Here is a 25,453-nt window from a genome sequence, read left to right as displayed (position 1 = left end):
GCCCGGCAGGGCACGGTCACACCGCGGGTGGGCTCCGCTTTGAGCTCAGCGCCCGGCAGCTCCCCACACGCTGCGGGCGCTCCCTCTTCGAAGTTCATTCACCCCGCCGCCGCCTCTCGCCACACACGCTGCGCGGCGGGGACAGGGGACGCTGCGGGCAGGCCGCGGGTGGGCTCCGCTGGCCTTGCTTCTCCATCCACTTCGTTTCGGCCTCACCGTGCCCGGCAGGGCGCCATGACCATGCGGGTGGTCTCCGCTTGTTACTCAGTTTAGTGTAGTGACATCAGAGTGAGACACTAGACCGTGTCTACGATAGTACAATACAGACTGGTGTGTGCCGTTTTCTCTAAGCCATTTTATCGCTGTAGTGCTAGAACTCTGAGGTAACGCCCTCCTGGTTATTCTCGATTTCTTTCTCTAGTGTTTATGTTTTGTTTTTTAAGTTACCATGTCTAGTCGGTGCAAACAAAAAGCATGGCTTGGCTTACCAGTGTCAAAGTACGAACAGGACCACAACAAAGCTATGATTGGCTTCACGTTAGTCACGTTGCCTCGGTTCTAATTTCTGGTTGGCTTTTACTGACGATTCCGGAAACAGATGTCAGCAAACACTTTTTGCAACTCACTCATTGGCTAATGAGACTAGACGGCTCTGTTCTGAAGTTCTGTCATTTGATTGGTGTGCGAGCTGAACTGTCATTGTTTGCTGAAGACTGATTGGTGTTCTCTGAAAAGAGGGCGGGCCAGCATAGGAACCCGGAAGAGCGTCTGGTTTCCTGTGCTGATGTGGCCGAGAGGCGGGGCTTTTATCAGTGAAGAGGTGAGAATTTTTCGTCTAATCAGGTGAGCTACGTGATCCGGTTTGGAGTTGATATACCCCCTTCGCACATCAATACATGGTGAAAGTTATGCATGATTTTCCTTGACCGTGCTGACTAGAATTCTTCTGATCTCCCCGTAAAATCTTCTAGCACAATTAGTCAACCTTCGTGATGCACTCCACCGATTTACCACTCTTGCGGGTGTGGGGGGAGGTGTATAGGAGTTGAACTTTTATACTCGTATTTTTATGGTGACCCAGCGGCTCCGTGCACCACTAAACTGTTCCTGAACTTTACATACCATTGTTATCTGGAGTGTTTACTCAATTAGACTGAACGACTACAACTCCCTTAATGTATTGATATGTAAAAGCGAAGTGCAGGAATGGAAAAGCTTTGTTGCGATGAAATGGAGTCAGCCTACGCATGCCTCAAACATGATTCACGCGAGTCCTCTTATAGCCTTTAGAATATCTAATCTCTGGAAAGTCAAAGAATACAGTTTTTGAGGTTCCCAGTATCTAATTCCTGATACCCCTAGCACTCACAACCTGGTCCACATATAACCCACCTCGTATAACTCCAAGAGACCAACATCTGTGACGCCTAGCAGCCCAAAGCCGTTTTACTCCACTCCAAAGTTACAGTGCACTTAATACTTATGCACACTATCCCTGTTCAGGAAGAAGGCTAACATTTTTTTGGGCTAAAATGGGTGCTTTGCACTTTACTTTCTTCCTCTCTAACAGACCAAATAACCTATTAATTTGCTATTGACAGCCCCAGCTACCACCGTTTGCTTTACGCACTCAGATAGTTGGCATGCCTTATCGTAAAAACGGGTATGCAATTTGGTGCAACCTTCGGATCGAAACAAACACTATAACAACATTAGCCCATAACTCATTGAAATGGACACATTCGATTAACATGAGAACATAACTGTTCATACTACTTATAGCACATCTCTACAAGGCGAATCAGACTCCAGTTTGTGATGGCGACCTCTAAGTTATTTGAAAAGGCACTCTGTTACCGAGAGGTCTGCAGTGTCATACCAATAGCAGATTGTGCTCTATATACATGTAAATAATATTACTTAACACAACCTCAATCATTCCTGTGCTAGGTAGTATGCAAATATCTTTTTCCTTGGTCAGGTGGAAAATATTTACATCTGCGCCTTGGCCCACTGAAGCTCATACTTATATGCCACAGAACGCACCTTCTCAAGTTACATAACCTATAGTCGATGCAATGAAGTCCTTTCACCCACTGGGCATTTGGAAACTACCCCTGGGCCAGTAGGCGCTTCAGTGCCCCGTCACATGTTCTCAGAACCCATTTCCCACATTCCATAACCCTATTTCATTCAATGGGATAGACACTATTTTGTTTGCTCCATAATTTAGAAGAATAATGCCAAAGTAAGCACATGGGAAAAATGAAGTGGTATATACATGACCATCTTGTTCTTTATCTTTTTAGCTTTTTTCCTTATGATAACGCTTTATGTTTCTTTGTGACTAGTCGTTTGGGGTGACACCAAGATACTTGCATTGCTTCCTTCACCATTGCTTCTGTAGTTTCACAGCCATGATACACACGTTTGCTTCTTCAGTTTTTCTCGCAGTGTTCAATTTACGTGCTGAATTTGTGGAAATTAAATGCACAAATGCTTTGCATGAGCAGCAGAGTAGGAAAAAAAAGCATTTGAAGTATGTCCCTGCCCATATTCACTGTGGGCAAATTATTGCCTTTGGGTTTGTGGTTTAATCTTTGTTTGGCAGTGTCTGGTAGTTTATAGTAAGTCAGTCTCTAGTTGGGGGATGTTTGTGTTTTGGACCTCAATCAGCTACTCTGCAAGTATTAAGGTCCGTGCAACATTTCCATCATGTCTTTTATTGTGTTTACCGAGTTATGTCTTCTAATAGGGTGTCTACTGGCTTTGTTTTCAATGTATGAGAGATAGTTCCAGTTTGTTGTTTCTCATAGTGTGATTCCAGCAGATGGTGGCGCTGGAGAGTACCAGTACATTGACAGACCATTCCAGGAAATCAAAGGTGGATTTATTTAAATGATTGTGCAGTAGAGGGTATTTGAGTTTTTCTTCTTAACCTGATGAACACCCAGACATTGTGAAGCAGTGAACGTTACCCAGTTTTGCTTTAAAGGTTTGAGCAGTTTATTTGGACGTGAATTGCTTGATCACAGAACTAGTGGTGCAGATACTTCCATGGGGTGTGTCGTGTTCTGCATGCTGCTTGTTTAATTTTGCACCAGAGTATGCTGCAGACCAGTAGACGTGGAAAGATGATGTTATCAACGATTTGATGTTATGTTTTTTTAATGAATTGCTATCATATGTCTTATCTTTAAAAATATGTATTTTTCCTGCGCTCTTTACAGGTAGTAATAGCGCATAGACTTAAATTAAGAAAAGACAAAATGGTACATTCAGTCAAACATTGCATCCAGTACAGGTATAGAACCAAAACATCCATAAATTTCTCAGAAATAGGATCATCTCCATCAAAAAATGTGCTAATCAGACTTTGCTCAGTTTAATAACACTGGAGCAAATCCCGCATTTAAAGATCCTCAGGTTTCCAAACGTTTCCTAATATTTAGATCGAAGTCTACCCGACAGCACAGCTGTTTGGTTTGATAACGACATCTTGGTGGACATACAAAAAGCCTCCCTGGAAAGGCATTTCACCCGTTTCTTACCATTGGCTTTGTAGTTTGTAACTCACATTTGCTTGCTTTCTATTTGCTGGCTTTATTTTATTTGTTTTAGGCTGGCCAGCGTGAGTTCGTCCCTTCCCTTGCCCAAACTTTATTTATTGTATTATTCTATCAGTACTGGATTTCTGTAAACAGGCCTTAAAATGTTGTTCTTATCTTGTCACATTTGCTCTGCAGCCAAGGACAGAGGTCAAATGTCAGGCTTTGTCTTCCAGGGAGCTTTGTTTTTACTTTTCTTTTTCTGACTGCAAAGTGAGAGGATTTATCTGACAGTCATGCTGGCCACTGGTCGGAAGGTTGTAGGATGTTATCTTTTTTCTAGCACACAACAATATTTAAATGTCTGTAAATTAACTGTACAGATATTTAGAATATATCAGAATTAGGACATCACAAATGATGCACATAGTTGGTAATTCAGACGTGTGATGGAAACAAATATTTTAGTAAGATCATAATACATTAATACACTAGCTGATGACATTTCCACACATTGTTTGTGTGCTGCATACTTTCATCAGTAAAACTACATGTGTATAAAAATGTAATGGTCATTTCAATTGAAGATGTGTTGCCCTGTAATGGCAGTATGCTACCACACAATGCATACTCCACTTTACCCTACTTCACTTGAATTTGCAGTGCTCCACGCCACTGTTCTCTACTCTGCACCACTCCACACTGCATCACTGCACTCTACTCCGTCACTACTTTACGCCAATGTACTCTACTCCACACTACCCTACTATACACCACTGCACTCTACGCCAGTGCAGTCTACTCTCACCCACTTCACTCTACTCCAGTGCAGTCTATGACAATCCACGCTACGCTCTAATCTCTTCTGCACTGCTGCACTCTACCCCACTCTGCTCTACTGCACTCTACCATGAACCACTCCACTCTGAAACTGAAAGAATTAGGTTTGGTAGTCATTAGGAAGATTCTTTTCTTTGAATGGCAAAGTTTGAGTGATGGCAGTTCTTTCCCTACGTTTGTCTAGAATGGTCCATTGTATAGTTGATCGGTGGATGGGTCAGTTAGGCCACTTTTTGGTGTTTTTTTATGTGAAGAATAAGAGGCCTTGAGTTAATTTGTGAATGTTCACAACACCATGCAAAGTTACAGGTCTTGCAGACATATTTGGCCAATATCTCAGAAACCACTTAATGTTCTTGAAAGTTTCATCAAACCTATGAATACCTTTCTACCTTAGATAACCCAACCTCATACGTGTAGCGTCCTCCCCAGCGCAGGAGCATGTAAAATACCACACCACACACGGAGCTCTCGTTTGCACATCCTTATTCTTTAACATGCAACCGTTCATTGATTGCACTGCGTCATAACCTTTATTAACCATCCCAGCCACACCCAACAGATTATGTAGTACTTGTAAGGAGTCCATTGAGGACCACTAGGGGCCTCGAACTTACAAACACAGGGCAAAACATCTCCCCTTTGTTAAATATAAAGTACAAACAAATAAATACACATTATAACTCCTTGATGAGTCGTCTAGGTGCTCGCACCAGTCTTCCTGATCTAGTTGTACTAGATAAAGGTGGGATACCTTCATCTGGCATCTCTGGGTAAGAGTCGGATGCTTGACTTGGGCACTCAGGTGGACTTGCTTCACTCATGAAAATCATGGCAAATGCTTAAAGTGTGACAAGTCTCTGGCTATGGGTTTTCCAGGTTGTTGGGCAGTTACTGTGTGTCCTTTGCTCCCCACGACTCTTAGTGGTACAGCATCAAATGGAGCCTGTCTCGCGCACCCTCTTTTGCTTGACAAGAACTCGGTCTTCTTTCTCGAAGACCGTGTCTTCAGCACACCAGCGCTTATCGGCATAAGCCTTCCTTTTGTATTTGTGAGAGGTGTCAGTGACACGAATATCACCAGGGTCTGTTAACCGACTGGTGGTCCATTGTGGTATCTTTGTTGCAAGAGCTCTTTCCACAGGAAGGTGGCAGGGCTTTCTCCTGCTGTGGAATGAGGAGTAGAATTGTAGGCACGGATGGCTGGGTGTAAAGCTGACTTGAGGTCGATTCCTTCCAGCGCTGCAAGCAGAACCACCCTTTTCAAAGTACTCTTAAATTGTTCAACAATGCCATTTGCCTGTGGTGAAGAGGTATGCTTTTCTGATGTTTGATGTTCAATAATTCTTTGAAATCTCTGCTATTGAAGGGCGGACAGTTGCCGTATTTGAGAATGAAAGGAACACTATGGTGCGAAAATGTCATCATACCTCTTGATGACTTTGTCATGTGTGGTTGCTAAGCCTTCTACTAGAGGAAGACGTGAGTACTCCTCGACAACTACCATGAGATGATGTCCATTATTGAGGAGTCTGAAGAAGTCAACTGCAATCCTCTCCCGGTCCTGCTTAGGAAGATCAGACATGTTCAGTGGGGGCAGAGTCATTTTAGGAGATAGACAGTTGCACAGTTGACAAGCTTTCCTTTTCCTTCCAACTTGTTCGTCAACCACACTCCATCCCTGGGGCTGTTTTAGTTGTAGAAATGTTGCAATGTCCTTCATGTGCCAGTTCATTAACTTGTTGCCTCAGGCTTTGAGGGATAGCTATTCTTGCCCCTCTTAGTATGACACCTTCATGTGTAACTAAGGTCTTCCTGAGCTTTCTTGAATTTCTGGTACTCAACATTATCTGTAAGAAGTCGAGTATGTTTTCTCCATGATTGCGTTGCAATGATTTCTTTGAGATTAAGCATGTCTTTGCCAGTATTAGTAGCTGTCAGAATCTGTTCAATAAAAAGAGCTGCAGGCGCACTTGAATTTGCTATGAAATTGATGTAGTCCTCAGCCGCTTTGGACGCTGTAGTGGCACTCGTGAAAAGTAGTCTGTGAGGGTTTCATCCTTCCTTGGATTGTCCACAATAGTGTAATCGTACTCCTGCAGACGCAGCCCCCACCTCTCTATGTGAGGGGCCATCTTGACTTTTGGGTTTCCGAAAATGGTGAGCAACTCCTGAAGATCGTGACAAGGGTGAAAGGCTACATACAGAAAATCATGGAATTTTTCACACACCCATACTACAGCTAAGTTTCTTTCTCAGGTTGAGACTAAGCTCGCTTGGTCTGAGAAACTCTGGCTAGCATAGGCCACAATGTGTCTCTGAGCATCAGGATGTCCATTGTGTTGGGTAAGAATCGAGGCCAGCCCCACTGGACTTGCATCTACCACACTCTCTGTAGCAATTCCAGACCAAAGTAAGCCATTTCAGTTGCATTTTCAATTGCGTGTTTTATTTTCTTGAAACTTCGGTCACATTCAGATGACCATTCAAATGGAACATCTTGCTTTGTTAGTCCTCTTAGAGGGGCACTCTTAGGGGCCAATCACGAATGTACCCGGAGCAATAGCTGTCAAAGATCGCAGCATGGTCACATCTTCTGGGGGGCAATGAGATGACAATGCTCCTTTTCCGGGACAGGGTCATTCCCTTTTGAGAGAAAATATGCCCAAAGAACGTAAGTCTGTTTTTGTGAGACTCGCAGTTCTCTGCATTTAGTGTGAGACTTGCATTAGCAAGCAGATGGCGTACTTGTGTGAGTGCTTTGTCATGTTTCTTTTGTGTAGACCCAAGCGTCAGTCTTTCAGTGATCTGCTCCCTTCCCTGCACAGCTCCGCCTGGTAGCTGTTGCCCCTTGCTGCTGCTGATCCTTTGGTCAGTGATTCGAGGCCCTCCCCCACCCGAAGGCACTTACCTGTGCATCATTCCTGGTGGTCCAGTGGGAATCTTGTCTGCTCTACTGCTGCTCTGCCCTTTGTCTCTCTGTCTTTATTTTTCAGTCCTTTCTCTTGTTTTTTTCTCACTATTTTCAACTTTCTCCTCTCTTCTTTTTCTGCCTTTTCCCATGAACCTGCCGTTGCTCGCCCCCGCACCCTGCCAGCACCGCTTTCCAGCCTCCCACCGGCCCAGCTCTCCCCCTCACCCTACTTATGGTGGCAGCTGCGCGGTAAAGGTGAAATCCAAAGATTTTGTCAGTGGACTTCTCCATTTCCTGCAAAGCTCCACCTGGTAGCTACTGCCCCCAAAGCTGCCGCTGACCCTGTGGTCAGTTGTTCAAGGCCTTCCACCCGCAGGCACCGCCTGCGCCTCATCCCTAATGGTATAGTGGGAGATTCTCTGCTCTGCAGCTCCTCTGCCTTCTGCCCTTCTTTTTGCTTCCTTTATCTTGCTTGCTTTTTTCTCATTGTTTTTACTGTTTTCACTTTCTCCTCTCTCCTTTTTTGCTCCTCTTCCTGTGTCCCTCCCGCTGCTTGTCCCCCGTGACCCCACCCCCTCCATCGCCGATTCCCACCTCTCAGCTGTCCAGCTCTCCTCCTCACACTATTCATGGCGTCTGCGCCTCTGGCCCGCCGAAGGTGCACCAACGGCAATCCTGTTTGCGCTTGGACCACGCCCAGTGCCACGGACCCTGGTTCTCGAACCATCCACCGATACGGCGCCTACAACGCACTCGATGCCACACCGTCTGCCGCCAGGCATTGCCAATGGACACCCATGGCCTGTTTTCCTGCGGAACTGTAGCTGCACCTACGCCTGCCACCTCACGCCAGTCCTGCCCCCGCATGACTGACAAACACATGACCCAACTGCCTCAACTGCATCCTGCTCAGCACACGCTACCTCCACAAACACATTGTGGGTATCTGAGACCTGTTCGACTCCGTTGGCCCCAACATCGCCCTCCTCACTGAAACCTGGATGAATTCCACCTCCGCCCTGACATCGCCAATGCCATCCCAGACGGCTAAAAGATCATTCACAAGAACCATGTCAACAAACGGAGGGAGGCATCACCGTTGTACACAAAAGCATCCTCCGCCTCACCACCGACGTGGACGACTTCTCAGCCAATGTTCATGGCTCATGTAATAACTTTTCCAATACGCTGCTAGAGCTACTAGCCCCACACGTCAACAATGACAGTGAGTTCATGCTAGTTGGAGATTTTAATGTACATAGTGATAGGTCAGATTGTAATGAGGCACAATCCCTATCAACAGACCTGTCCTCCCTAGGACTAATACAGAGGAACAGTGGGCCTACACATCAGGCAGGTCATACCCTGGACCTGATATTCTCCAACGTCCCGCTAGTCTCCTGTCCACCTGCAACACAGGTCAATTGGACTGACCACTTTATTGTAGAATTTATCACTCCTTACTTTGTACCCACCCCTTCACGCCCAATTTTATTATCTAGTGTCCGCAGACAGTGGCACAAAGTCACTGACACCACCTTTAAGGAAAAATTTAACTGCCCTCTCTCCGCCCCTCAGGAAAATATTGCTACCATCCTCAATAAATTTGAAAGAGCAACTAAGGAAGCAATAGATAAAATTGCCCCAATGAAACAGTTCAAACCAAGACCGGCCAACAAACAAGAAATCTGGTTTTCTGACCACTTAAGGACACTTAAACTAAGTGCCAGGAAACTAGAAAAAAGGTGGAGAACCTCCCACCTACAAGAGGATAAGGAAAAGTATTGGGATGCACTTTCCTTCTACCATAAAGCGATTCGCGTAGCACGCAAAACCTATATCGCATCACAAATAAAAGATGCAGGGAACTCTCCAAGGGTCCTCTACCAAATCTTGCAAACATTTGTTAAGCCAGCTGCATGTGAATCCTCTGACATGGCAACTCAGCAGCTGTGCGACGAAATATCCTGCTACTTCACCAACAAAATTGATAAAATCTACGACAAAATAGTTTGCGCCAACAAGGCAATCATCACAGATCTGGCACTTCCCCTGGTGGATTCGGAATTAAAACTGGACACACACTCTTTAGATACCTTCCCTCCCATCTCCTTACAAGAAACCACCTCACTAATACCACAGATTAAGAGTGGTAGTCCAGATGATACCATCCCTGCTAGAATAATGCCTGTCCTAGCAGAACAACTCTGCCCCACGATTGAAAAATTGGTGAATCTCTCACTCAGTTCAGGTACCGTTCCCAAAGAATGGAAACGAGCCCTTGTCAGACCCATTAGGAAAAATACTGCCACCCCATGGACTGACCTAGCTAACCTCAGACCCATCTCCTTACTTCCATTCTTGGGGAAACTGATTGAAAAACACGTAAACCATCACCTATCCGGATACATTGAACTTGCAGGCGCCCTGGACTATTCCCAGTCAGGGTTCCGGCCAAAACACAGCACGGAGTCCACCCTCCTGTGTGTCACTGATGATCTACATATGTACCAGGACAAGGGCCTCTCAGTCAATTTGGTTCTATTGGATCTGTCGGCAGCGTTCAACACCGTGTCTCACACCATCTTGACTGATCGGTTGTCGAACGCCGGCATTAAGAACAAAGCCCTTGACTGGTTGAAGAGCTTCCTATCAGATCGCACCCAGAGAGTCACCATGGGTGCGTATCGTTCAGCGGAAGTAGAGATCTCAAAAGGGGTGCCTCAGGGCTCCTGCTTAAGCCCAACCCTTTTTAACATTTATGTGGCACCCCTGGCAAGAGTGATGCGTAGGTATGGTTTCATCCCAATATCATACGCTGATGATACACAGCTCCTCTTCCCTTTTAAGACTCTCTCCGCTGATGTTAGGAGCTCTTTTTCATCAGGCATGAAAGCAGTGGCAAACTGGATGTCCTCCAATCTTCTTCAGTGTAATGTCAGCAAAACAGAAGTAATGCTGTTTGGAGAAGCTAAAATGCTATGGACTCCAGAGTGGTGGCCGCAAGATCTAGGAGCAGTTCCTGAACCCAAACAGGTCGTGAAGAATCTGGGGATCCGATTCGACCATGATCTGTCACTCAAACAGCACACTAACTATATTTCTGGAATATGCTTCCATACTATCAGCCTACTACGCAAAGTTTTTCCTTTGCTACCTGACTCTGCTAGGAAAACTCTTGTTCAGGCATTGATTCTAAGTCGGATCGACTATTGTAATGGCCTGTTGCTTTCAGCCAACGAAGGCGTGTTGGCCAAGCTTTAGGTCATTCAGAACATGGCGGCTCGCCTTGTTCTCAATGTCCCCCCGAGAACTCCCTCCAAACCCCTCCTTGAGCAGCTGCACTGGCTCTCAATCCGACAAAGAGCCAAATTTAAGGTATGCTGTCTGATCCATAAATGTCTAAATGGACAAGAACCCGTCTACCTTGAAAGAAAATTTGTTCCCTATATTCCAACCCGATCTCTCAGGTCCAGTAACAATCTTCTTTTGGTGGTCCCCCGTGCCAAGAAGACCAGACACGGGTGTAAACTCTATCTATCTCTAGACCCACCCTATGGAACAGACTCCCTATGCCTCTGAGACAATGTAAAGAACATCTTACATTCCGCAAACGTCTGAAAACTGCTCTGTTCAGAAATGAGATTTAGATTAATTTACTCATAACCTCCGTTACCACTGGCTCCACAAGCGCAGAGATACTCCAGCTGGAGTTGATTCAAGCGCTATACAAACCAGCAACTAAATAAATAAATAAACATGGAGCACCTCCACTTCCAGGTCCAGACCAACCCGGACTCCACCTTCCACTGCACCCTCATCTACAGACCCCTTGGACCCTGCCCACCCTTTAGCGATTCCATCATTGACTTCATCATACCCCACGCTCTTGCTTCCCCAGACTACATCCTCTTTGGCTGACCCAACTTTTACCTGGACAACCCCAGTGACCAAAACACCTCGTCCCTGCTGGAGAACCTCGCCACCGTCGGACTCAAAAAAACTGGTCACCCCCCAAACCACTCAGCAGGATACACACTCGACCCCATCTTCTCCGCCAGCGACAACATAACCTTTAGCTACATTACTGAGCTCCAGTAGACCGACCACTGTAGCGTCCACTTCTCGTTCACCAAACCCACCAAACACCATCCTCCCATTATAGAAGCTGGAACAACTTCACCGAAGAACAGCTCACCACCTCCCTCAGCAAAACCCCTCCATCGACATCCACAGACGCCAACACAGCAACATGCAACTTCCACCGATGGATCTCCGACAGCGCCACCACTTTGGCTCCCCTGAAGAAAGCCTCAGGCAAGTGACATTCCAAGAAAGCAAACTGGTTCTCTCCCACCCTTTATGAGCCCGGACGCACCTGTAGACGGCTTGAGAAGAAATGGAGGAACAGCAAAACCCCGGAAGACCACTCGGCCTTCAAGACTGCTGTCACCCCACACCACCACCTCATCAAAATAACAGAGAAAACCGCCCTCAAAGAAAGGATCAATGCCAATCCACTCAATAGCAAGGAACTTTCGCCGTGGTCAAAGAATTTGCCAGAACCAGCACAGAGACAGCAGACATCCCCCTCCCAAGACCTCTGCAACAACCTTGGCACCTACTTCCACTGCAAGATCAAGGAGATATAAGACCGCTTTGACAGCCTTGATACCCAAGACCCTCCCACCTCACCGGCAACCACCACACCCTACGAAGCTGTACCCCAACAGACCTTACTCAGCTGGACCTCCCTCACTGCGGACGACACCTTCAAGATCATGAAAAGCATCTACTCCGGAGCACCCTCGGACCCCTGCCTGCATCACATCTTCAGTAGAGCAGGCACCACCATCGTCCCGAACTCTGCCGCACCATCAAATCCGCCACCTTCCTGGAAAACTGGAAACACGCAGAGATCAACCCCTTGCAGAAGAAATCCTCTACTGACCTGACAGTCCTCAAGAACTTCAGACCTATCTCTCTTCTTTCCTTTCCAGCCAAGGTCATCGAGAAGGCCATCAACGCCCAACTTTCCCAGTTCATCGAAGCGAACCACATCCTGGACCTCTTCCAATCCGGTTTCCGAAGCAACCACAGCACAGAGATCGCGCTCCTTGCTGCCACAGACTTCATCCTTGTCCTACTCGACCGAGGCGCAACTGCAGCCCTCATTCTCCTGGACTGCTCAGCCACCTTCAGTACCGTCTCTCACTGTACCCTAAGCACAAGACTCCACAACACCGGCATCTGCAACAAATCCCTGCAATGGATCTGCTTCTTTGTCACCTGCCAAACGCAGAGAGTCAGACTACCTCCATTCCTCTCAGAACCCACAGAAATCAACTGCGTAGTACCTCAGGTGGCATCGTCCGCAGCCATCGTTAGAAACCACAGCCTCAACATTGTCTCCCCAGCTGATTCTCTCCCTCACCAATGAACCCACAGTCACTAAGAACAACTTTCACAACGGGATCAAGGCTGCCGCTGCCTGGATGAAGAGCAGCTGCCTCAAGCTCAACTCGGAGAAGACCGAAGTCGTCATCATGGGCCCCACTCCCTCTGCCTGGGACGACTCCTGGTGGTCCGCAGCACTTGGAACATCCCCCACACACCGCGTGTGGAACCTCTATATCATCCTGGACTTCTCGTTCACCATGAACCGCCAGATCAACGCATCAACCTGCTTCCACACACTACGCCTGCTCCGAAAGTTATTCAAATGGATCCCCACCGAGTACCGAGTCCAGAACAACTGTCACCCACGCACTCGTCAGCAGCAGAATCGACTACAGCAATGCACTCTACCCTGGCATCCCCCAGAAACTCATCAAGAAACTGCAGAACATCCAGCACACCTCCACAAGTCTTGTCCACAACATCCCCCGCTGCAGCCACATAACTAGCAGTCAACAAAAGAATCACCTTCAAGCTCCTCATACACACCTAAAAAGCCCTACACTATGCGGAACTGTGGACCTCAACTACCGCCTCACATTCCACATACACACCTGAGTCCTCCACTCAGCTCAACAGGCCCTGGCTACCGTCTCACTTATCGCAAGACAACAACCGGAGGAAGATCCTTATTCCTACCTTGCAGCGAAGACTTGGAAAACCCTGCCACTCCACCACAAGCAGTCACCATCACTGCCTCAGTTCAGGAAGGACCTCAAGACCTGGCTCTTTGCCTGAACCAAAGCGCCTTTGGCAGACCAGCAGGACCCCCTCCTCGACTGACCAGTATATCATCACTGTAGTTAAAAGCATGTGTGACAGACTGAATCTTTCGGCGAATGAGATCTTGAAAGATTTTTGCAGCTGACGACACACCAAAACTGAGTCTCATATATCAGAACAAACCAACATGAGTTTAAAAGTAATACTGTACCTTCAGTTTTCTTTCAGTGCAAGTTGAGGGTAGCCTTAGTTCAAATTAAGGCGCCTTTCAGCTGCCTGATCATGTCCGCAGTGTGTGGAACGTAGATGTCTTTCGCTTTCGATTGCTTTGTTGGCCTTTCGCATATCAACACAAATGCGCACTGAACCTCCACTGTCTTTTTTTGGCACCACCACAATGGGTGAAACCCCCTGCGTCGCACAAGTAGAGCGCTCAATTATGTCGAATATGTGTTTCTAGTTCTTTCTCAATGGCTTCCTGTAAGTAAAAAGCAATGCAATGGAGACACTGTGCAACAGGGCGAATGTCTTCATTAATGTGAAGCTGCAACTTCGTTGTCTTAAATTTCCCAAGTCCATGAAACAATGTTGGGAAGTGACTCACTATTTCAGAAGTGGCATTCAAGTTGGAGTTTGTAAGAGATGAGTCCCATGTCAGCAGCAGTTTCAAAACTTAATAAGCATGCTCTCGGCGACTTACGTTGCAGGACATGAATTAGCACTTGCACAGTTGTTTTCTTGTGCCACATGGTCGCTACAAACGATCCTTGACTCTGCAGAGGTATAGATGCTGCCCAGGTGTACACCTTTGTTTTTGACGGCATGAGATGTGGTATCGGAAATAGTTATTTGGACTTTTCTGCCGGTATGATGTTCATCCACGCACCTCACTCTATAATAAAAGACAAGTTGTAGAGCAACCATTCACCAGAAGCATGATTTTAGGACAATGTCCAAACAAACCTTGTTCTTTGTGTGGCAATTCTTTTGGGATTTGTGTTCTTCTTTGCAAGCACCCATGTTCTTCTTTGCAAGCGACCAATCCTACAATCGCATGTTGGTCTGTGACTGACATCATAACTGCATCATAACTGCACATCCATCCTCCTCACTGTCACTCGATGATGACGTTATTGAACCTTTGTAAGATGGCTTTGCTAACGATCGACTACATTTAGTTTCCACCTGCCTTAGTCGATGTTACCGTTTTTGTCTTGTGAGAGTGGCTAGAGTACTTCTGGAACTTTCTGGTGTCCATCTTCTTGTCTCTCCGTGATGCTCTTATTTTCTCTTTAACTTTGCACCGAAATCCTTTTCTTTCCTGCAGCCTTTGTATATGTGTCCAATGGCGGGACATTTACCTTCATGTGTAAAGGAAAACCCTCATCAGAAACACCATTTATTTTTCTCTGAATTCATCACTGTGGCCTCTGCCTTGTGTTTCTGCTTACTTTTCATATTCCATGCTGATTCATTTTGGGTTGTTCCAGCTTCCATACCAGGAGCCTTATAATCAGCACGTTCCCCAGCTCTTACAACCATGAGCACTTTCTCCAACCTGTGTGTTTCTGCAGCATGCTCCAATGGAATGAATCGGAGAAGCAACCATTGATAACTCTAAAATGCATGGCTTCTTCATCATTGAATTCACTGAACTTACAATGTTTTATGAGCATATCAAGTCTTTCAACAACTATCATCTTACCTGGTTGTTATCTTGCTTGGTTGAATAAATGTACCTTTCATAATCGACATTCGACTTTGGATTGAACATGACTTCCAATTTCTTCTCGATTTGACGGTATGATACTTCATCAGCTTGTGATGTCTTCTTTATCACTTCTTTTACTCCGTCACTTGCAAGGTTCTTTAAGTAATTGATGATATTTTTGTCATCTGCTTCTTCTATAGTATTTATGAAGTCATCGAATGCTTTGATCCAGAAAGTCCATCTGGCACCAATAGTCTGCTTTTTGGCAGTATTGAATGCCAATGTTAGTTTTTAAGAATGCAGCAGCATCGTATTTTGTGATATTTCCTAGTGACTTTGAGAGTACATGATGTTCAGGCAGCATTTAATCTTCAGCGTCTCTTGGCCTGTTGGCACATCTTCAAGTATCAGTCTGCTCACTCGTACTCGGGCCATCTCGCCTAAGCTGAGGTCGATGCGTGCCATCTTCTTTCTTCACGGTGAGTAATGGTTTTGCTTCTTGCATTTGCTCTTCACTGCTGGCTGTCACTGCCTTTATTGCTTCTGCTCGGGGCTCTGTGTTACGCTATGGCACGGTATCTCTTCTTTCAGCCTTACCAGTAGATTTGTGGCATACTTACTGGCTGTTCTACTCAGGTAGGGTCTTGACCTTCTTCGAGAACCTCTAAAAAACTGGAGTTACGATTTGACTCCACATATGCCAACTGTAGTTCACTTCTTGGGGTTCACATGAGACGCATGATAAGTTTGCTGTACCAAGGCAGCCTCTCGGGGAGAGCAATTTTATATCCATGGGGGCACGCATCCCCTATCTTGTCGCCAGTTGTAGCGGCGTCCCCAGCCCGGGGAGCGTGTAACCGACCACGCCACACATGGAGCTCTGGTTTGTACATATTTATTCTTCTGGATGCAATCATTAACTGAATGCTCTGCGTCACAAGCCTTATAAACCACAGATAACGTAATACTTGTAAGGCGTCTGCCGAGGACCAATAGCCCCTTGCATGCTTATGTCGGCCAACGGCCGTCGTGCACACTACCTTCGTAGTGCTGCGCACGTCCGTTGACCGTAGCGGCCCCCGCCCACTACGCTGACTGCCGCACCGCGGCTTAAGCGGTTAGGGGCCTTTTACATGCAAACACAGGACATGACAATACTCAGTCGTGACTTAATCATTGTATTGCCTGAGAAATGTTGGGAAACACAGCTGGATAACTGTTATATTTCTCCGTATCTCATTAGGTATACCATGTCTATGGTTACCCTTACCTAGAATCGTGGCCTCTTGTCACTATCACTAGCTTTCTCTCCGCTCACCTATACCATTCCTGCTCCATCTCCTTTGTATTGTACCATGTTTGACGTCTCTCTCTTGCATAAGACCATGTTCTCTTCTCCTGAGGACCCAATTACACCCTGCTGTCTCCCCTCCCTAGAAAACATCCCTCCACTGCTTACTGAAGCTGTGTACACACCCTGTAATTCCCTTCTGCATGTTGCTGTCCTTTGTGTTTTCTTTGGCCTTTGCGTTTTCCTAGTTTGGATGGTATATGTAAACAAACTGTTTGTTCAAGTTCACTTACCCCACACCTGAGCTGTAAACAGGAAGTGGAGATGTTCTGAGCAGATTAGCTGTTTGGTTATGGTGAAACCCTGAGCATTCGGCTATGAAGAGACACCCTTTTTGTTTGAGATTGTGTAGTAACACAGAGGCCATAGGCAGAGAAGTTCAGTGCTATAGGGATTAAAAAGAGCAGTTCAGTGTTGGAGAAACTAAGGCAATATGAGCGGTTCAGTGATAGTCTGCACAGATAAGGTGTTCAGCTAGGATAGATTAGGAGGTGTTAATGAGGTAGAGACCCTGCACATATTCCCTAGTAATGATTTAGTGCTTCTGAATATATTGGAAGTTCTTTTAGAGTCTCTGGGCATAATATAAACGCAGTGACAATATATTTAGAGCAGGTTAAATGCTAGTGATGGAGTGACTGTTGTTAGACCAAGATTTCTAATATTTATTGGCAGTGTCTCGACTGGATTCTGTACATATGGGTTTGTCAAAATAATGCAATAACCGAAATAGAGGAAAGAAGGTGAAGGAACAGAAAACAAAATGACTAAAAGCAGGTATAAAAGAAATAATACAAGAAATGTTTATTAGAAAAAAAGGTGAGTGTATAGAACCTGTGACTAATGGAGATTAGCCTAGTTCATAAAAGGTCATTTTGAAGCAGTAGTTTTCTAATGCTTTTTGAGCTAGCAGAACGTTTGAAGACGGGCAAATTCCAACAGGCAAAGGTTCCAGAACTTTAGAGAGGGAGCAGGAAATCTTTGTTAGAAAATGTAACCTGGTGAAACAATGGCATTTTAAGTCATCGTACATCCTTAATTCCAGAAGCCCTGGATCCTCCAATAACTTAGTTTCTCTACCAGGTTGACTTGTTAAGACTGTATAACTGCAGAGGAGAGCGTGAATTAAATTTCATAAGCAAGGTGTTGTAAGCATAGGTGAATAAAATTCATATTTTCAAATTTACACGCACGCACCATTCATCTATCTTCTTAGTGGAAGATTGTTGTTGGTTTCAGAAGCATAATGCGAGAAAGCCCTGAAAGAAAATAATAGATTTAGGTTAAATTTGTCTCAAAAGAGAATGTTGAAATGAACAATATTGCCCTAGTGTAGTGATTTAAGCTTGAAAATTCCTCGAGAAATTCAAAAGAAAACCTAAGGGGCTTACTACTGGTACTAGCAGTGAAAAAAAACAAGCGAAGACCGAAATAGAAAGTAGAATTTGTAGAGAAAAGTGTAAATGCCATCTGTGGGACAGTTAACTGTGAGAACAGTGGTGGCTGGTGACATTTGAAAGTACTTGGTTTAAAAGTTCAGGATGAATGCCCTGTTGCACGCTAGAACGACTGTCCTAAGGGGTGTTGGGGAAGGTGGGGGACCATTTTGAAATAAAAGTGGGCAAAGGGTATATGTTCTAGCAAATTGGGGCATGGCTTAAACAACTAAACTACATTTCTGTGATTCCTATAGTGTGCCACCCAACCAGTATTCTGATTTTTGTCTGAGATTTTAGTTATTGCATCCAGCTATATAACCAATCAACTGACCTACATTTTCAATCCAGACAGAACGTTTGGCTTTGTCAATGGTTGTTAGCTATTTAAGATAAATGAGTAACCATGATTTTGTTGTAAATAGTATTACAAATTCTTCATTTCGGAAATTGTGAGACAGCGAATCAAACATTACTGACGCTTGTGGAAGGGGTAGTGGTCTGCAGTGTCTCAATCATGCCGGTTATGCTCATTCTCATGCACCCTTTTCTGTTCACATCTCATCCATCGGCATATCTTACCTAAAGCAGCCTCCTTTCACTGACTCTTGAATTCACACAATGCAGCAACTCGCCTGTAACCACTGTATTTTCGTTTACTTTTGCCTTTTCATCAATATTTTGGACACTCTGTACCTCTTTCGCACACATTTGAAGAGAAACTCAATTTTATCTGGAATAAGTGAGCATTATTCTGTTTGTTCAGCAGAGAGGCCAAAGATTGGACGACCAAGTATTCAGAATACCTTTTTTAAGCCACTAATGGGCTCTATGAGAAATGTGCTCTGCCTTTAGCCTTTGCTCCAGAGCTCTCAGTGGTGGCACTTCAAATTATCTATCCAGCTTATAAAAATATATCACCATTGTTTTTCCCAAAGTCTTTTTTTTCAATCGGAAGGTAATACATAATTAAGCAGTAAATTATTTTGTGCCCAGCCCTTCTGTAACATTTGGCAGTGACATTTCGTGCCTACACCACAGCTCTCATCTGCAAAGGCTCTCCTCCCAAATCAGGTCTGATTTCTCCTTTGCCTCTGATTAAAATGTCTATGCAGGGGAGTGTCGGTCAAATTGAATCATACATTCTCTTTCAAGCGGTGGCCATTGCCTTGATGTCTGTGTGCAGTGCCTCAGAAACAAGCTGTCCTGTCAAGTCACACCTCCTTCAGAGCAATGCTTGCACAAGAACAGTTCACACACACTTCTTAATGTAATGACCAGCAGTAACAGCTATCGACAGGTGAATGCATGACTGAATGTTGGCAGCAAAACTGTCTTCTGTTTTCAAGCAAAACAACACTAACACAGCATCAATAGTTAAATCAGAGCTTAAGACAGGTGGTGTATTTGGAAAATTTGTTATCATGTTATAGCTGCCCTGGTGTGTATCTGTAATACAACCTGTTTTTGTTCTGAATCTGTCTTATGAAAGGGCCGTGGGCGCTTTTGGAATACAGAGGTGTTTTTAAGACCAGAGGCTCCGAGATATGCAAAGTAGTATCAGCCAGTGTCAAGCGTTACAGGCTTATGATGTAGCACACACTTCAATATGAGTCCAGGAATAATGGTAAACTTCATTAAAGACACGGCATCGTGCACACTTGTAGACACCCCCATTTTCAATATATTTATAAAACAACAGGCCTAGTGAGGGAGTGGGCCAGTGAGACCCAGTCATTGCATGGTGAAAGAGGAGACCTGAGCCTCTGAGGGAGTGTTCGAGCGAGACCCGGCCAGTGAGCCAGCGGGAGAAATACTTTGAGGGAGTGCGCGAGTGAGACCCTGTCAGTGATGGAGAAAGACTCTGAGGGAGCGTGGGAGTGAAACCCAGTTGGTTAGTGAGTGTGACCAAGAAAAGGTCTGAGGGAGTGTACAAGTGGCTAAATGTATGAGTGTGAACGAGTCTGAGAGACTGGATGTTTCCAAGCGTATAAGAGGATGTTTTAGGGAGTCCGTGTGGTGGAGTGTGGGTGAGAGTGTACATTGTGGGTAAGATGATGTCACAAGGAGTTTGCGAGTGGTTAAGTGTGAGTCTGAAGGGTGACGGAGCGGCTGGGTGTGAGTTGAGTGAGTGTATAACTGAGGTATGATGATGTGTGAGCGATCCAGCATGTGATTACAAACAGCTGCGAACAGTGAGTTACAGTATGACTGAAGGACAGTGACATGCTGCTTGTTATCTCTGGTGGGCCAGTAACTGGTATAACTGCTCCTGGTGTTACGATTAATGCGGTGGACCCCCACCTAGATTCGTCCGCCTGGGCCCTTGGCTATTTGGAGCTGCTGATATCTTTGGGTCAAAACCCTGTGAAGAACTAATAAAGATAGCAGTATCAGGTGGTAAATCAGATTCTCCCATTAAACACCTATTTCTTAGTGGATCTTCAGATCTAACTCATAATGGCATTGTTTTCCAACCCTGGAGCTACCAAACAAGCAGCGGTCGAATTTACCAGTCCTGTTGACTGTTCACTTGTACTGAGGGCCGAAGTGTGAGAACAAAAAGATTTAAAAGCAGTGTATAAATGTGAAGAAGTGTGAGAGGGAATTTGAGGTGGGTAATTATGTGAATAATTAAATCGGATGGAGTGTATGAGCCAATAAGTGGAAAGAAGTGTCCCCGAATGACTTGTGCAGAGGTCTTCAAACCTTTTTGCTGTGAGCCCAACCCTAAGGAAAATGCTTTGAAGTTGGGCCCCCCTTTCAAAACTATTTGCTAAGGATTTGGGGAGGGATGATCACCAGAGGTGTGAATGATGAGATAATTTCAGGGGTGCTTTTCTGTAGCTCGTAATCCACAACAGCATCAAACGAACAGGATTGACCAAAAACGATACTGCCCTTAATTAGGATGTTGTGGGCCCCAATGCACTCTGTCTGCTACAGTAATGATGGCTGTAGCCTTGAGAGTCGGGCTATCTCCTCTTCTTTCACTCCTTCCCCACCATGTCTGACCATGAATTCAATATCGAAACAAGTCCGGTCTCTTTCTGAAAGAAAATGAGCTACTACACCCTTTTTTCCACCAAGGACGCAATATGCCCTAAAGCTAGCAAGGAAAATGAACCCCCATGCACCCTTTTTATTGTAAAACATATATAATTGTGATGCAGTGGGCCCCTGGGCAAAAGTGTCACTGCACCGTTTTCACTATTGATGGGTACTGCATTACTGTCACCTCTAATGTTTGTTAATAACCTCGGCTCCTATCTCGCATCATCCCTGGCATCTCTCTGAAGCCAAAATCCAGGTGTCTCTTCTGCTTTATTTTTCCCCTCCCTTGGGCCATTGCCTCAAGGCTCAAAGAAACACTGGCACAGCAAGTATATCCTGCAACTGCAGCACCCATGATACCTACAACTCTGCGAAGCTGGCCATCTACTTTTGCCACTCAACAGGGCCATTACTTCAAGGCCAGATGCCCAAAGCAGGTTTTCTGCAGCTTTGTGTAAAAAATAAACTTAACAACAAAAAGCATATTTAGTATCCCTCCTCTGTTCCATTTGCAACAATAGCGACCTGGGCCCTAGCCAGCAAGGTAAGTGTTCCCCTATGTTCTTTTTCATAGTAAGACTGCCATAACTGGGGTCCAGAGTCCTCTAACAGACCGTGGGGGTGGTAGTGGGTGGGGGAGGGTCTCCTGTGCTGTGAAACTGATAATAGAAAACTAAAGAAGGAAAATGCCTTCTCGTAATGGGAGACCGTTATTTTCTAATACAAACCTTTTAGCAGAAGCCGTAGATTATTTTGCACAGAAAAGAGTCCCCGCTCAGGTGATGTTTTTAGACGCTGAAAAGGCCTTTTATTTTGTGCATTAGGATAGCCTTTTAGGTTTCGACCTGGCGAAAGGAGCACGAAGTGCTCCTCCCAGATCGAAAACTTTTGTCAACAGTATGGATGTTCGGACGGCCTCTGTTTGCCATTGGCTAGCTTCATAAATGGACGCTAGCCATTGGCAAACAGAGGCGTCTGTCAAATCCCGAGGCGACTGGTGGGCGTTCCGGCAACGTTTTTCCCTCTCCACCCTTTTCGCATCGTCATTGGGCGGTGGGCGGAGTTTCGTTTTTTTTTTTTTTGTCCCGTGATGTTTTCGTCATTTTGGAAAAGCCTTTGGCCGAAGTGGAGTGCTGCGCCCTCGCTGCTCTTCTGTGGCTGTCCGTTCCCGCCCGCCCCTCCCGCTTCCGTGTCTTTCCCGCCCCCCTCCCGCTTCCGTGTCTTTCCCGCCCCCCCGCTTCCGTGCCTTTCCCGCCCCCCCCCCCGCTTCAGTGCCTTTCCCGCCCCCCCCGCTTCCGTGCCTTTCCTTGTTGGCTTTTGGCTACGTCAGCCAAAAACCGGGAACGCCCCGAATCTGGTCCGGCCGGCCCGCAAGCAAGCCGGAAGTCCCGCCGCCGCTTGTTCTTTGCCAGGGGAAAAGTGCCCGGGAGAAAGGAGTGCGGCCGCCAGCGAGGCCCCGGTGCAGGAGAGCCCCGCCCTTAGTGAGTGCATTCAGGATTAGGTGGTAGCAATGGATCGACAGGAGGGGGCGGGGGTGGATGCTGCAGCTTGCGCGCTGCGTGATGGCAGTCTCGAGATCCGCCTGTTCTGTCACACTTTCCAGTAGTTGAATTAAGCCAAGGCCCTGCACTGGGAGGCTTCCTGCTCGACTTCGTGCTTCGAAGGCAGGACGGGAACAGACTCCGCGAAAAGAGAAACTCTTCACTAGTGGGGCTTTCTTTGTGATCAAAGAGAGCACCCGGGGGTTCTGGGGCTTCCTGCGCAGCACTTACCTCTGTGCCGCGCGCCTGGACCGGCCTTTGTGCTTGTGGCTGCAGGACCCAGCCGGAGGGTTTCCTGCTCAGCACTTCCCTCTGTCTCGCGGCACACAGAGCCACGCTACTGCTGGAGGCCCCGGGCCAAGCCCAACTGGAAGCATGTGTTAAACTCGTGCATCCCGCCTTCGCCCAGCCTGCTGCTCACCCCGCCGCCTCCATGGCCCAGCTGCGCTGTGTTTACTTCCGCCTCTTTTCCTCACCCCTAGCCTGTTTGTTTGTTGCTTTCCTATGGCCCGTTCTGCCACTTCCCGCCGTCTGCTTTCGTCATTTTCTTTTTACCCTACTGCATTTTCTAGAAACCCCCCTCCCTTTCTCCACCCTGCCCATCCCTTTCTCTGCCACTCGCACCCGTTCTCTGTCGCAGTCCCTCATTTTCTTTGCTCTGCCCCTCTCGGCTCACCAGCCCTCCTTTACCTCCCCTCCTCTTTCTTGGTTTGTGTGGTCCTTTTCCTCTTACGCTCTAAAATCCTCGCCACCTTTCTATACCCATCTGCCCGTTACGTCACCAAGTTCTGGTTTGCTTGTTTTCTCTCCTCATGTTAGTCCCATTTTCTTTCTCTCTCATGCCTCTCACTGCCTTCCCTTTTTCGTCCACTTTCTCTCTCATCATTTCTAGCTTCTCTTAGTCCCTTCGCTCTCTGCCCCCACAGCCTCATCTCTCTCCTCTCGCCCGTGATAGCCCCTGGCCTTGAATAAAGACTTCACACCTGTTCGGAGCTGTGAAGCAAACATTTCTCTGGGGTTTGTGTTGTGGGAGGCATGTCAGACAGCACGGGTGCTGGGCCTCTCTCCCGAGAGCGATGCTTTGTGCCAAGCCGCACGAGGTCTGTGCCACGAGAGCAGGGGAAGCCGCAGAACAGCGAGCCAGCCTGCCCCAGACAGACCCGAGCAGCATGAGTGATGTGCCCTCCTTCCCACAGCTAGGCCAAGCTGCACGGAGCTGTACCCACGTGGCTGGGAGCTGTGTTTGGCTGAATCAGACGTGTCTGTTTCACAAGCACCATGACTCAGACGGAGAATTGAGCCTTGATAGGGGGTACCAGAACGGCGCCAACTTCCTGAGAGTTTTACCAAAATAGTTAAAAGTGTAGCCATGATATCCCAGAGGCAGCCTCGGATTGGGATCACAATTAGTCCCCGGAATTGCCCCAAAAAATGCGCCACCATCTGGTTAGTCTAATTAGCTTTATACAGTGTGAACACATCACAAAGGCACTGACTAGAGCAATGCCCTTAAGCACCAGTCACATTGAACATTTCAAATGTATTTTTATTTTAGGGAAACTAATTTTACTTTAGGGAAGATAAAATGATTTATCCATTATCACAGGATGTTGAGCTGATGCCAGGACTTGAACATAGTTCCAACGTTTGCAGCTCTGACCATAACGTGGAGTATGAGATTTTGTATGACTTTCAACATTCTCAGTTGATTTTAAAATGTTCTTTGGTTGGTCAATTGCCATCTGAAATGTGTTGACAGTGGTGAGGTTTCTTGGATTTTTCATACTTCATTTATACATTTCGTACTGTTGCTGCTTGCCTACCAGATAGCTTTTAGCTGTCTGTAGGCCAAAGACTTATGTGTACCATGCCAGAAACCTACAGTAGGCTTACAGCTTTGCTATTGCGTACCATAGTTTGGCTTTGTTATTACTCTTGCTTGCTTCTTAATGGATCGCTTGTCTTCTTGTGTTTGTCCCTTCTCTGAAGCATTGCCTCTTTGCTCTTTTTACCACTCTTTTGATTGGCTACTTCTATTCTTCCGCTGCACACATTTAGGTAGCTAAATTGTTTCTTTAGCTCCTCCATGCTCTCTCCCTTATGTGCTTCTCCCCCCAAAGGCCTGCCACACATGCTTTGTGTTGCTCTCTACTCCCCCATCTTCTCTTTCCCTCATGTGCAACTGTTTCCATAATTCCAGCTTCATCATCTCTCTACTTGCTTTCACTCTGGTGTGCTATTCTTCGTGTCTATATATCACTACGTGTTCCTCTCTTCTTTCCAGCCCCACCATTTTATTTATTTTTTATTCAAACCCCCGCCCCCTGGCTGCGCTTGCTTCCCTGCCCCCTCGCTGTGCTTGCTCTCCTAGGTGTGTGTGTCTCTGGGTGTGTGTGTGTGTTAGTAATTGCTGTCTGCTGAGCTCGTCCAGTAGGGTACAATATGTCTTACATATGCAAGAGATTAAGCTGTTGGCAATGTAAATGACAATGCCATTTATTTATGTTAAAAAAAACATAAATAAAAATAATGTCAAGAGCAATGCCAATAGCTCTAACTTTAACAAAGGCGAAACCATTGCATTGTAAATGCTTGTTTATTATTCTTAGGAAGTTTGGAGTCCCCATCTGATTGGTTCAGTTTAGCAGTTAGTCTGTTTAAAGGGCATATAGCCCAAGTAATTATAAAACACAGAAATATCAGGACCTATAAGGTGCCTGGGGTCAAGACAGGGTTCCCAACTGTCACCTATACTCTTTGCCCTTGTTTTTATTTTTAGAACCATTATCTATTGCCATCTGCACAATACCAATTATAGAACCACCTGTAGGCGGTATGACTCCTATTAAATATTTGCAGATAACATAGGACTATTTTT

At 46.0% G+C, this 25,453-nt stretch overlaps 1 protein-coding gene across 2 annotated transcripts in view; it reads left to right on the top strand.

Moving 5' to 3' along the window:
- The first annotated feature begins 783 nt into the window (after positions 1-783).
- LOC144820657 (golgin subfamily B member 1-like) overlaps positions 784-25,453 on the top strand; it is a 290,085-nt gene continuing 265,415 nt past the window's right edge. The window contains exon 1 of one of the 2 annotated variants that reach the window (XM_078677950.1): positions 784-843. The gene's annotated coding sequence lies outside the window, so the exon portion shown is untranslated. The remainder of the gene's footprint in view (positions 844-25,453) is intronic. The other variant, XM_078677951.1, reaches the window with a different exon arrangement.

Source organism: Lissotriton helveticus, chromosome 1_1 (assembly GCF_964261635.1).
Source record: "Lissotriton helveticus chromosome 1_1, aLisHel1.1, whole genome shotgun sequence".
Classification (NCBI taxonomy): Eukaryota; Metazoa; Chordata; class Amphibia; order Caudata; family Salamandridae; genus Lissotriton; species Lissotriton helveticus.
This window is presented reverse-complemented; position numbering and strand designations above follow the sequence as displayed.